Here is a 10,260-nt window from a genome sequence, read left to right on the forward strand (position 1 = left end):
TGGTGAATACAAGCCATAGAGTTGGCGCGCTGTTTAGGTGTCGTTTACACAGTCTAAGTAAGGCGGATTTTTCGGGTGCACATTCAAACCCCCGGGCTTGCAGGCATTATTGTACTACTTGGATGGCACTTTGGAGGGCGTCTTGTTGGTCACCTATGAATCCCGTAGGAGTCCATAGTGTGAGGTCATCGGCGTATAGGGTGTGTCGCAGGTTGGGGATTGTGCAGTGAAAAAGAGGGCTGAGTGTCTATTTCATTGCTCCATTTTGACCGCTGCGCGTTGAAGAGGCTATACACTTAGCGAAAGTGGTGGGGCAGCGTATGACACCACCATTTCTTTATCGGCGAAGTAGAAGCAGACCGATCAAGTCCACAGCCATGCATGCATTGTGCAGAAAGAATTTAAATTTGCGTTCGAGACGTCCAGTGCCAGAGTTCGCTACAGTTATTCAAATTAGCAAGCCTTACTGTGTCCAGGGCATACCTGCGTAACAATCTTTCGCAAAGAAAGAATATCTAGGACGTGAATGTATTGCAGGCGATCGCTAAGAAAACAATGTTCTTCACTCATTGGCGTCCATTCTAACTCTATCTACAACCTTTTAAATGACAAAACAAACTTTTACCATAGCTTCTGGCTGGTGGAAATTCTTCGTCCTCGTACCGAGGGGAGCGTACTTGGCCGGCCAGTTCCCATTTTGCCGCTGTTATTCCTGATGGAGAGAAATAGTTTAATGCCAGAGATAAATCCGCAACCCCCACAGCTATAGGATTCCCGTCTGAACTGGCCTTGTTACAAAGTAGGGGGGGGGGGGAAATAGCGATGCCTGTTTAAAGAGTACGTGCAGATAAAAAAAAAATTTTCAAGTTTGAAATAACTAGCGTTTGTTATCTGACTCTTCTCTACTCTATCTACGCAAAAACGCAAGAAGCCTTGCAAACTTTGATCACAAAAGAATTATGGGCAGGAGTGACATCACATCAGCCAATTCTAATAAGACGGTAATGAGTGTTCGAAAGGGACGTTAACATTCAGTGAGCAAAGGGCAGGGGACTAGAGGCCCCGCTACAATCCTCCAGTCATGTTTCTGGGAGCTGGCTTAGGTGGGCGCCTGCGGAAGGTGCAGACAAAATAATGTTACGTCATTGAAGATTCTGAGTCGCCACTTGTATTGTTTTTGCAGTACATAGGACTGCTGGAGAACCTACATTCGGAACAGGCCCTAGCCTCAAACGCTTTCACGGATCCCTTTCAGCTCGAGACAGTCTTTCCACCTTCCGCGACATTACGGGAGACCAGCGGCTGTCACGCACCTGCTCCATCCTGCCCACACAGATGTATTCAACGCCGAAGACGGCTATGGAGACTGGTGCAAACCCATACCATGCGTTTTCGCTGCCGCCTGCACCGTATTTATTATACCTTCTTCCCCTGCCCTTATTTCCCTGCCTGATAAGCGGTCGAAACGATCACACATCTCATCTGGAACTGTCCACACAACGTGGGCAATGGGCTGAGGCACTGGGAAGCTCCGACCTAGCTATGCAACGTGAAGTCACAGCGTGGGTTGCTGCGGTCGCAGGGCCCCCATAATTGGGCCTTAAATATCTCAATAACCATTTCTCTTTCTCTCTCTCTTTCCTATCTCGTTTCAGTTTGCGAAAAAATTAGTATCATTGTTTTTGAGACAAAGCAATCTTTCTAATAAAAGAACATGCATTTTATCTCTAGGAACGCTTTAAAGAGTTCCGGTACGCACTTTTGAAACACCCTAATAAATGCAGCGCAAAAAGGTACAAGCATGGGTTGCTTTTACAACCTGCTTGTCATTTTTGCCCAGGGAAAGGAGTAATCCGTCTAATATGCAGTGACGTCAAATACTGCGGCCATTCACTACTAGCGAACGCCTAGCCACACAGAAGACGGCAGTTGATATGCGCCTAATTATACTAATGAACTTTAGAGCGAAATCAACGATCATTGCAGGCAATATTTCACTGCTACATCGCTTGTTTCATGCTGCTTTCCCGAGGCAACCGAAATGCAGATTTGTATCTTCTCAGTACGGAGTTAGAAATGGTAATTGAAATGGCCAGGTGCGCACTTAAAACTGTACCAACCGGTGATTAGGACCGCTGCGTCACGAGCTCACGGCGAATCCTTCGATGCTGGTTTTGGTCCGACCTCAGAAAACGCACTCAAAAATACGACATATTGAGTTCGATTGGACTGCTAAGATGAGAGCTGCTGACAGTGGCTCGCGCCACGTATACTCCTTGGTATATTGTTTTACCCAATAAGCCACTTAGTCCTACTTAAGGGTTCGTACTGCATTTTGTTGTTGTTGTTGAGGCCGTCGGAAATGCCTACTGGTTGGCCAGAACGCTTTTCATTATAAATATAAGAATACGAAATGTTCACCATATTTTCCGGATGTTGGAAGTCCTTTTGCATCGAGCGTAGGCTGGTATTCGCCTAACACTCCAGTAATTTCAGGTGAAAGTCCTGAAAAAGCAAAATTAGGAACATAATTAAACTATCCCCATTGCCACCCATACGGCCCTACCTGACATTGTTACAAAAGGAGGAGCATAGCACAAGACTCGTGGCCAAGGGTCGACTGCACCCACCGTTGGAATACTCCTAAGCAGCAGCCGCGCATTAACATGCCTACGCTCGTGTTACATCGTTAGGTTGCGCACACTGCTTCACATTTGCGTCAGTAAAAAGGATTCCTTGAACGTCGGTTTGGAAACGGTGCGCTGGAGGAACAACGATCACATATCGCGCCAATTCACAGCTACTATACTCCTCTGCCACACAGAACGGAGCTTTTGATGTACACGTAAGTCCGCTGACGTGTTGTGAAAGCGAAAACACCATGCGGTAATGGTCTACATATTGTTGCATCATGGCGGCCGTGGGAGCAGTCAAACGATTTCACCCAAACAGCCAAACCGCTTCCACTCACTGACTAGCCAGAATTACTGTTAATTATTGATAGTGACTCTGGATAATCAGCGAGCGGACGCGGTTTCTTAAGACTGGTCACTTGTAAATGCGGAACGAAACCAGCGAGGATTGCCGTAATGGATGGGAGCAGTGCTCCTGACTTTTAACCAACCGGGGAAACCACTTCCGCGCACTGTCTAGCCAAAATCACTATCAATAATTGACAGTATCTCTTGCTAGTCAGTGAGCTGAAGCGGCTTGGCAGGATGGGTAAATTCAACTAGGGCTGCTCCCATGGGTGCCATAATGCAACACTACTTAGCCTATTGCCGAACATGCTTTTCGTGTCTCGTGTCATTAGTCTACTTCTACAACGCGTGTATTAGCCTACTTCCATGAAACTGCCGCACCACAGATTCGTATTTTATCAGGGCAGAGTTCCGAATGGTCTTCAAAGTGGTCATCCGTCCACTCACAAGGATATCATTTTGTCATTGTGACTGCTACTTCAGTTGATCACGGGGAATTCAGATTCACATTCCGCCCGGGCGTCGGCAAAGGTTTCCATAATTCTCTGATGCTCCCTCATTGGCGTCAGACAATTAAGATCAGAGCTGCTGACACAGTCTCCCGGCCGATCTGAAAATTCTACTTGACGTTTTGCTGGTGCATTGAAACTACCTAAATAGAGAATCATTTTAACAGCGAAAAAAGACAGGAACCTAGACAGAAGCAAACAAGACTATCGTTACGTCTACCCTCAAGTTCTCAGTCTTTTCTCGCCGGTAAAATGGTTCGACGTCAACACCAACTAGCCCAACTTCCACCTTTTACTGCTGCACCTAAATATAATTGAGGGGTCAGAGTTTGTTTAAAGCGGAGCTACGTGCGCGCTAGGTTTCTGAACAAACGCGCGTTCATCGGGAATTGTCGACAAATATTCGCCTGCGCTTGCTTCAGAGCTAGTGCAAAGCGGCTTTCAATGTTACGTTGGCACATGGAAAATATTTTATACTGAAAATCGCCTATTTCGTGTAGCTTCACTTACTTCTCTTGATTTGTTCGCCTGCACTAGCTTCAGAGCTAGTGCAAAATAGCTGTCAATGTTACATTGGTACCAGGAAAATATGTTATACTGAAATTTACACTTTCGTATAGCTTTATTTATTTCTCTTGATTCCAATCTGCTGTCAATACATCGCCCTCTCGGGAGGGAGCATGGTTACACAAAACGGCTGCAACAGTTGTTTTATAAAACCTAAGCCCAAACAAATTAGTTACGAAGTAATTCAAACAATACGAAAACAGTTATACATATCTGTTTCTTTTTCGGTCAGTATAGTAAAGCATTACATATGTGAACAAAGTTATCCCCCTGTACAGCTTCACTAGTGCTTATCTACACGTAGTGGAAAGGCTCTATATTACATGTTCAGGCAGTCGTGAATCCCAATCTTGGAACCATAACGAAATGCAGCGAAAAAAAGGACGGGACAAAAGAAGAATTAACGACGACACGGCGCTGACTCGCAACTCGTTATGGTCACTATGGTTCGTTATGGTCACTATGAACCAACTAGCCCAACTTGCCATCCTTCTGCAATCCTGGAAGACCGGGCAAGCTTGTCATATCAAAATTCACGAAACAAGACATTTACCCTTCGCGGTGGCTCAGTGGCTGAGGCGTTGCGCTGCTGAGCACGAGGTCGCCGGTTCTATTCCAGCCCGCGGCGGCCGCTTTTCTGATGGAGGCGTAAAGCAAAAACGCCCGTTTGTACGAGATTTCGGCGCACGTTAAAGATCCCCAGGTGGTCAAAATTAATCCGGAGCCCTCCACTACGGCGCGCGTCGTCGCCTGCGCTACGTGGGCGCGTTAAACACTACAATCAATCAACATTTACCAAGTCTTTTGGATGGCGGCCGTTCTTTTGCTTTGTACGGAGGGTACGATTCTCCGTCCGCCAGTTCCGTCTTTGCAGGTGTGGCTCCGGAGAGAGCAAAAAGCTTCGAGGTGAGCATTATTCAGTAACCGCTATCTCCATTCGCTCCCGGGCCCATCTGGCCTTGTTACAAAGGAGGGCGCGAAAAGCGCAACAGGTGCGTAAAAATCGGGTGTGCGCACACTTGGGGCTGTATTTTCAGTCCCTCCTCCGCTCCATTTGCTCCCTCAACTCGGCTGAGGGCAGGGTTCCGCAATGCTTGCGCATGTGGAAATCGATTCGAGTGGTGGAAGGACTCAAAATACCAGGGTTAGAATCCTTTCTCGCAGCTGTGAAGACAGCACCACGCAGCTCATGGATCGGTAGTATGCACTGGTTCACATTTGCACCCAGGGCTCAGGGTAATAGTTCAAAAGAGGTTGGGAAATGCTGCCCTTGAGCAGTGATGAGGTCCAATATTGCGCCACCTCACACCTACGCAACGCCTCTCCCACGCGGAACACAGCTTCTTAATACAACTCAACCATTCAGCGTTCATGAATCATGCATTGATTCAACCTTAACAAAGGTGATCTCTGTGATGTAATAAGGTGTGTGGTTAGGTGCATTTCACTTGTTCCTGGCTTTACTCTTTGTAGAGCCACGTGTGTGAATTCAAGTGACGTCGCATGGGTAATCATGTGTCTGTCGTTTACTGCTTCGCTTTTCAAGCATTTTCAAAGGGTGGATTGGCGCGCTTTTTTTTTCCTCGCCAAACTTCATTCATACTTCATTCGAAACCGTGGGGTGATGACGGCGCAGTTAGGTTTCAAGGGACTTCCGGCCGTCTGCAATCAAGCTGCTGAGACGGAGCAGGGGCGGTATTCTCGTAACTGTCCCTTTTGAAAACGTCCCTTTTGAGTCCCTTTCATCGTGACGTACTTCCGGTTCAGCAGTTAACGTTGGCAGTAGGTTTGCTGTGCTTGCGTTACGTCACTTCCAGTTGTTTGCTTTTAGTCAATCAGGGCTCGCCAAAAGGGACACTTTTGAAAGGGACGCAAAAGGGACAAAACTCGAGAATACCGCCCCAGATAGACGTTTACGGGAGGTGTTTCGGCTGTGAAGAACCGGGCTTTATAGAGTATGACCACATGGCATCAATGACGTCGAACAGTGTCCTTTGCGACTTGCAAAACGCGTCACCATGCCGGCAAAGCATCTGTGATCACATTCGGCATAACCGAGTCAATTCATTCTGAGACAATTTGCGATATGGGTCCCGCTCGGAATTACTTACAAGCTCTGTGTCCGCTGATTTCTATTACTGTCACGAGACGCAGAGGCAATGCCACATAGCCCCATGCTGACCCACTAATGATGACGGCAAAGCCCCAAGCAGCTTTCTCGGGCGAACATGGTCGCTGCATCGATCGCATCATAGCTCGCGTAACTTGTCTTGCTCGAACAATATGCATAAACATAGGCTTGATTATCGCAGTCGGTCGGAATTATGTTGGGGCCCGGAAATAGTCACAAAAGCAGTTTGTGGTTTCCTTCACCATCAGTATGATTAGTAGCAGTAATTTGTTTTCAGTGCACATCAACAAATTAGCTCATGCAGGAGGTACAACACCCCATAGCGTTTTTCTAGCGAAAGAACCTTTCCTAGCCCGCGGGATGATGATAGTAAAGGTGGTAATGTGGTGTTTATTATGATGGTGTTGGTCACGATGTTAGAATTTTGCGGCATCCTCTTCATTGTCTGTACTTGATGATCATCAGCAAGTAGAGCGTGGCACATCGAGCGTCGCCTGTATTCGCCGTTTGCCCACGTGTCCCACTCATAGCGAGGCAGTTAACGCCAAGAATTTGTTTTTTTGTTTTTTTGCGGCAGTTGTAAGTGACACACCCTTGGGTCCCGCCCAAGCTTCTATGATAAAGTTGACAAAGAAAAATGTTTACCATATTTTTTTGGTGACGGCAATGCGCTGGCGTCGGGGCGAATCGGCTCTACTCGGCCAGTCACCGCGACCCTTCCAAGTGTACGTCCTGAAGGAGAAAAATGTTTTACTGCAAGCATTATTCTGCTACCGCGATCACAATACGCTTACTGTCATGTTGGGAATTGTTATAAAAAGAGGAGCGAAACGCATGCAACCTGGGATAGAGAAGGCAGTACGCGCTCTTGGAATACACTATTGGCTGTGCCGCAAATTGCTGCATAGGTGTTACGTAGTGCGGAACAAAAACCATTTTGTAAATGCCGCGTCTGGCCCAGCGAAGACGTAAAATATTGCGCGCCTCTTCATGCGAAAGCAATACAGCTTCCCCTGTCAATAATTTAGCGCTACATAATGCGTGTTTGTGCTGATTCTACGAAGCTACATTAATAAATTTGTATCTTTTATACAAGAGGTCATAATTATTCTCCAAAGGGTTCCACGCACAGTTAAGGGAAGCTCGCAGCAAATTCTTCTGATGCCGATTTTGCTCGTGCGTGAACCAAGCACACTACAATCCCACCAGGTACACTGGAGATGAGAGCTGCTGACAGTGGTTTCCGGACAGTCTATCGATTACCCTTAGTACGTTGCTTTCGCTTTGAAACTGCGTAAGCAGGCATAAAGGGGACATGAATTCAAAACACAAGTTTGGTTAACTAGAAAGATTGCCTCGTTATAATCGCACTGACAACACTTTTAACGTAAACTTCGCTCCAATAAGGTACATAATTTGGAAAAACGGGAATGGCCATGCCACTCACTAGCTCATTTCTCGCTCTAGAACCTATGACGTAATATGCACAGCTGGGCAATTGATTGCTTGAGGCTGGAAAAAGCAAACGTCAATTAGGCAGGGCTGATAAGCTTGCAGAACAAGCTATTTTGCCTTAAATAAAATGCATACACATTTTTAGCCAGTAAGAGTGGTGGGGTAAACAATGGTTGCAACGAAATTATACGCACACATATAACTACGAGTGCGCACTGTTGATGATACTGCGCTCACTATGCTTGTTATAGGTGCGGAGCAGTCCTGTGCCTTGGTGTTGTTTCCCATGACACCGGCTGATTGGCGTCGGTAACATTGTTTTACATGGCCTTCTTTGTCGAGCAAACTATGCTTCACAAAACGATCACTACCTATCGTAGGAAAAACAAGCTAGGTTGAGACACGATCAGATACAAAGCAAAGGTGGACAGCGGTCCTAAGCAGTATAGGCGCTATCTAGTAGGAGTGACGGTAAGCAAGGTGTTACGCCGTTCGCTGCAGACTAAAGAGCGCTCTAACGTTTGCTTGAGCACCTGTCCCGTTTAGGTCATCGCAGATGTCACGAAATGCACGATTTAGCAGGACAATCAAACTTTTAACTAAAAGGAAAACGTTTCTCGGTGAACAAAGCATCCTTTGCTGCGGGACAAGTGCTAAGGGAATTATAAAACCCCAAATCGTGCGAATATAACAACCTTGGATTTTGTCTGCATGGCCCCTTTACGTGCTTGTAGTAAGTTCTGTTTTTGTCGAGACATTTTAAAAGTGCCACCCCTGGCTGGCACATACTTGTCACTACGACATTGACAAAATGAAATTTACCATATTTTGAGGGTGGGGGCTGAAAAGGTTTACCGTCCACCAACGCATCAGCAGGTATAAATCCTGAAAAAAGAAAAAATGCATTATAGAGACCAATATTCACCTACGTTCATCACCATGCGCTTCTGTTCGGTAACACCTCCACTAACGTGAAACCTGGGGAGGGACGAAGCATGCAGTGTATAAGTGTATTCAAAGATTGCAAGTCTATCGCTTCCAACACAGCGCGCGCTGATTGGGCACCGGAGAAGCGCTGGTGGAAGGAGCAATCGCGCACTTGCTGAGGCAGTGGCGCCCTCGCTTGCGTTGAACCGGATTTAAGCAATGAGTGAGAAACACGCTGGCCGTAAGTTGTCTTCGTGTACCACGAGGCAGCGTGCGTTGTAGCGTGAGGCGTTAGAAAATGAGTTTCCCGGTGCACTCTTTTAGTGCACGTTTTTGCCTATGGAGGTGAAACGTTAAAGCGCGAGGCATTGGGAAACGGAGGACCCGGTGTTTTAGTACCATAACTACATGAGACGACAGGAGACGACGACAGCACGACTCCTTAAGGGGGGATGGATAGTGGACATGGTGTCCAACTACATCGGCACCTAACTTGTTTGGTTTTCTTGCAATCAAAGTGAAATTTAGAAGGGTGGGTACAGTAGATATCTACTAACGGTGTGCAAAATGTCAAGCAAAAATACTTTATAATTTTTGACATATTGTTATACATTTTTATTTTTTTGTCACTTAAAGGGGCACTGACACAAAAATTTTGCATCTTGTTTTTTTTTTTTTGTTGCGATAAGTAGCTAGTGACCTACTTATAACCTGTAGACACCTCATTTACTTCAACGTGCGACGGTTGTTTAATTAGAGGCATTTTCAATGCGGCCAGTCGCAGTTTCGGTTTCAGCGAGTGCCGCGAAACGATGGATTTTGTGAATTTTGTGTGAACAAAGCTGACCACGTGACCGTCGGAGGGATATCACAGAGCAGAGCCGCCGTAGCACTGTCAAATCCGCATCGACGGCAGTTTCTGCGAATGCCCCCACGTACTGATCTCGTGAGACGCTTAATTAAAAAGCGACCGTGGATGTGACGCAGGCGCTGCGAGTGCAAATGCTACCGCGGCTAAAGAACGAAGCGCGACGCTCGAGGCGGTGGGTGGCAAGACGCGCGCTGGGAGAAGCCGGCCGGTCTACGCCTACAGGTCCGCATACAGATGTGTTCGGCTTAGCACTGCGGCGGATATTCGAGTGCCGCTCTCGTGAGCGGTGCAGATGACAATTTTTAATGCAACCCGCCATCGCATCATTTCTCCTTTCTCATGTAAGTCACCATGGTCGGGACTTGGGGACAATTTCGTGCAGCGGTAACAAGCTATCACTCGAGCTACCTGCGCCGGCCTGGGCAACTTCGCGGCCGTGGCCGCCGCCTGCACAGCGACCGTGCGGCTAGCTCAGTGGGCTTTTCATGCCTCCGCCGCGTTTTCGCATCCAATGGTAATAAAAAGTAATAGAAACAGAGTGCCTGGAATCGCTGTACAACTTTGGTCGCGGCCAGCTCCCGATGAGCTGACGAAATCACGGCGCTTCCGCCGCCAACGATGGGGTCGTTCGTTCTCGAGAGCAGAAGCTCCGCCCTCCGGCCCTCCGATTGGAGCGGCGAGCCGGGCGAGTCGGCGAAAAACACCGTCAGTGCGGAAGCGGCAAACACAAACTCGTGACGTGTTTGGGTGTTGTTTATTTACACAATATACTAGGGATGTCGATTGCGCGTGGCCCTCTGCTGGCTGCTCGGTTGCGTT

At 47.3% G+C, this 10,260-nt stretch overlaps 1 long non-coding RNA gene across 1 annotated transcript; it reads right to left on the minus strand.

Annotated features, from left to right (window-relative positions):
- Positions 1-625: 625 nt before the first annotated feature.
- Positions 626-8,530, minus strand: LOC144148743 (uncharacterized). The gene is made up of 4 exons (XR_013318048.1): positions 8,466-8,530; positions 6,834-6,920; positions 2,422-2,505; positions 626-712 (listed from the first exon to the last, which is right to left on the minus strand). It is a non-coding gene; the product is annotated as an uncharacterized LOC144148743 (long non-coding RNA).
- Positions 8,531-10,260: the final 1,730 nt, after the last annotated feature.

The sequence above is a fragment of the Haemaphysalis longicornis genome, unplaced genomic scaffold (assembly GCF_048455015.1).
Source record: "Haemaphysalis longicornis isolate Haplotype H1 unplaced genomic scaffold, Haemaphysalis longicornis Haplotype H1 scaffold_8, whole genome shotgun sequence".
Lineage (NCBI taxonomy): Eukaryota > Metazoa > Arthropoda > Arachnida > Ixodida > Ixodidae > Haemaphysalis > Haemaphysalis longicornis.